At 31.9% G+C, this 3,038-nt stretch overlaps 1 long non-coding RNA gene across 1 annotated transcript; it reads left to right on the top strand.

The window, feature by feature from the left end:
* The first annotated feature begins 1,102 nt into the window (after positions 1-1,102).
* Positions 1,103-2,050, top strand: LOC110033340. Its single transcript, XR_002294934.1, has 3 exons — positions 1,103-1,178; positions 1,321-1,396; positions 1,498-2,050. It is a non-coding gene; the product is annotated as an uncharacterized LOC110033340 (long non-coding RNA).
* The last annotated feature ends 988 nt before the right edge of the window (positions 2,051-3,038 follow it).

Below are 3,038 nucleotides of genomic sequence, written 5' to 3'. Positions count from 1 at the left end.
GTTGATCTTATTTTTTTGATGGATTTATACATCTTAAAGTATATGGTCGTGAGCCCAACATTTGTCATCTTTTACTATCATTTGTATTTGATGATTGATGGATACTTGGTTTATTTTTGAGACTTACAACTCTATGTATGGGTTGCATTATTAAGTTTTATAGTCCTTATTTGAGAAAATGTTCCTCGGACTTTGATATTAGGTCGACCTATTGGTGAGTTTTGAGAGCTCACTTTATAAGGGCAGCAGCCCAAAGCTATAATTCTATTGTATTTGGATTTAGGTCAATTTTGTTCTCAATTTAACTTGTTTGAGAGTTGGCAATTATAACCTAGTTTGAGAGAAACCCAAAAACTAATGAGTTCCTCGCGAGACTTACAACCTTCTTCTAAGTGACTTGATGCTTTGGGCTTGATATGAGCATTGATTTTTGGGAGCTGGGACTCAAAACTTTGATGTTAAAGTATCCTCAATGGTTGAAATTCAAAAAATTTGGGTTTAGAGAAGTCTGACAATTAATGATTTGCTTGTGGAACTAGCAAACAAGATTTTAGAGAAGTTACGCATTGATTTTGGTTGTTCTGGAAGATAGCCTAACTAGTGAAGAGATTTGAAAATTTGCAAATTGAATTGTTTCGATTAGGTTGACCCCTTCGTTAGCGCACAGATAATTATTGATGCTTATTTTGTATTTATTTGACCATTGTATGTCCTTTTACAATTATTTGACATTTAAAGTCCACAAAGCAATGTAACCAAGCTCTTTGATTCACTAAAGTCAAAATGAGATTCCATGTCCCTCGAAGACCTGTAAAGGTGGGCTCTCTCTTGAGTTTGTAAATATTATAGGATTAAACGGAGATTTGATAAATATTTAACCTTTGTGCTTTGTTGTGAATTTCGCTGACCAGCAATGAAGTCTGTCGAGTTGTTTTCTTTTATTTGTTTTTCACTGCATGAGGCAATATCTATTTAAGTCCTTTCTTTTGGATTTAATTGCAAGCCCTTGTAATTAACCTCATAAATAGACTTTGCTTTGAATGCAGTGAAGTTCAATGAGTTTGGATCTGTACCGTATCGACTGGTTATGATTGTTCTATGAGAGCATGGGATTGCAGTTCTCATGTTACTGAGCCAATTGAAGTTTCCAATTTATAAATCCAAAGTGATTTGATAAGGTTCCCACCATTCTGATTATTAGATTGTAGTAAATTGTAATTCACATATGATAAATAACTTGTGATTTATTTTCCCATTATTTTCACATTATTTTCACATTAATGTCATGTCTACTTGTTTTACAAAAAACTGAAATTATAGCTGACGGTGTTGATGGAACTGTTCACAAGGTTGACATTCAAATTGGTAGGAGAGTAACTTGGATAGAATCACATCAGTGAGTTCTTATTATATTTATTTCTTTTTTCATTATTTTCCTCTTGCTAAATGCATACTTTATAAGTTTAGTTCCTTAATCTTTTCAATATCACAAACTAGAGATCTTGTTGACGACTTGAAGTAGCCGGTTAGTTGTATCTCCCTGTCAAATGATGTTGTTAACTGCTTAGATTCTACCCTCCGTAGACTTGACTGGTGAGAAAAAATGGCAAACAACAATTCCCTTATATTAACTCTTAAGCTTCTTACCAAATAACTTATTTTTAAAGGCAGGATCACTGGTGAACTCCTACAAAAGTACAAGGGGCACAATTATAAGGCATGAGGATCCGCAGTTAATTGAGCTTATGTCACTAATTTTTCTGATATGTTTTTTAAGTTTATGGATCCTTCTTCTGACCCAAAATTTAATCGGCAGGTTAATTTTAAAGTAGACCACCTTTTCATGTTTCTTTCAAGCATTATTGTTTATGAGGAATTTTTGTATTGGTTTGTGGCCATACATAATAAACGTAATTGGTGGATCTCAGGATGGTCTTATTTATTTCTGGGATTTAGTTGATGCATCTGTGGATTCATAATTCCGGGCACATTCCACTATTGTAAGTTCATATTACTTGATTAGCTAATCTATTTACACATAAATTGCTTGACAGGCTTTCAACTTTTGATTCCTTTACTATGCTTAAGCTTCTTCATCTATGGTCAATTTTCTTAGAGTTTGCATTACTTCTATAACTTGTCCTTTATGAACAGATCAGGCTTCTTTGGAGTTTGCTGGGGTTTGTTACGTCTATTGGTATTACTCGGAGTAAAACTCTGTTCTTATTTTTTTGGTAAATATAAAAGTTGAGAAATTCAAATTTATGCACACTTAATGCGGGACATCCAAGATATTGTAAATTTGTCCAACATCAAGCCCTTTGCGTCAAGATCCTATATTAGAAATTTGGAATAACAATACGATCAAAATATAAATTGCAAACAACATTTTAGTGAAATTATAAATAATAGAAGGTGAAACAATAAATATAAGATAAATCAGTTAATAAAAGAAGTTAGAAAACGTACACATCTTTTTCTGCATTGTCAGATGAGTGACTAGAAGTTGAACTTAAAATTTCTTTATGTAAACTACCACCAAATTCATGCTCATTAAAAATAATTTCTTCCATTGCATCCTTATTATCCTCTAAAATTATTTCTTCAAGAGTAAAATCAAATGGAATGTAAAAATTTGGTATTTCTTCTTCATGATGAGCAGGTTCAATAATATTTTGAATCGCAGTTGTCGTTATGGGTTTACTCTTGATGATTACTGCCCAATCAACTATATATTTTGCTTTATCAGAGTATCGAAAATAATATACGCAACTCGCTTATTTTGCTAAAACGGAAGTATCAAAATTAACATATTTTTAGTTCATTTTAATTTCGACGATATTATACGGCTTGTTTAACCTTATTCCATGATTAAAAACATGATTAAACAAATTGCAATTGGACAGAAATACACTCTCTCAATAGAGGTCAGGAAATTGTAATTGGACTACTTTGACAATATGTAATAATCTATTTTTTCATCTGAATCTGTGTTTATTTTAACACAATCCAAATTTATTATTCTTTATTTCTTCGAA

This window comes from Phalaenopsis equestris, unplaced genomic scaffold, assembly GCF_001263595.1.
Source record: "Phalaenopsis equestris unplaced genomic scaffold, ASM126359v1 Scaffold001143, whole genome shotgun sequence".
NCBI lineage: Eukaryota > Viridiplantae > Streptophyta > Magnoliopsida > Asparagales > Orchidaceae > Phalaenopsis > Phalaenopsis equestris.
The sequence above is the reverse complement of the archived record's forward strand: the minus strand, read 5'-3'. Positions and strand labels throughout refer to the sequence as shown.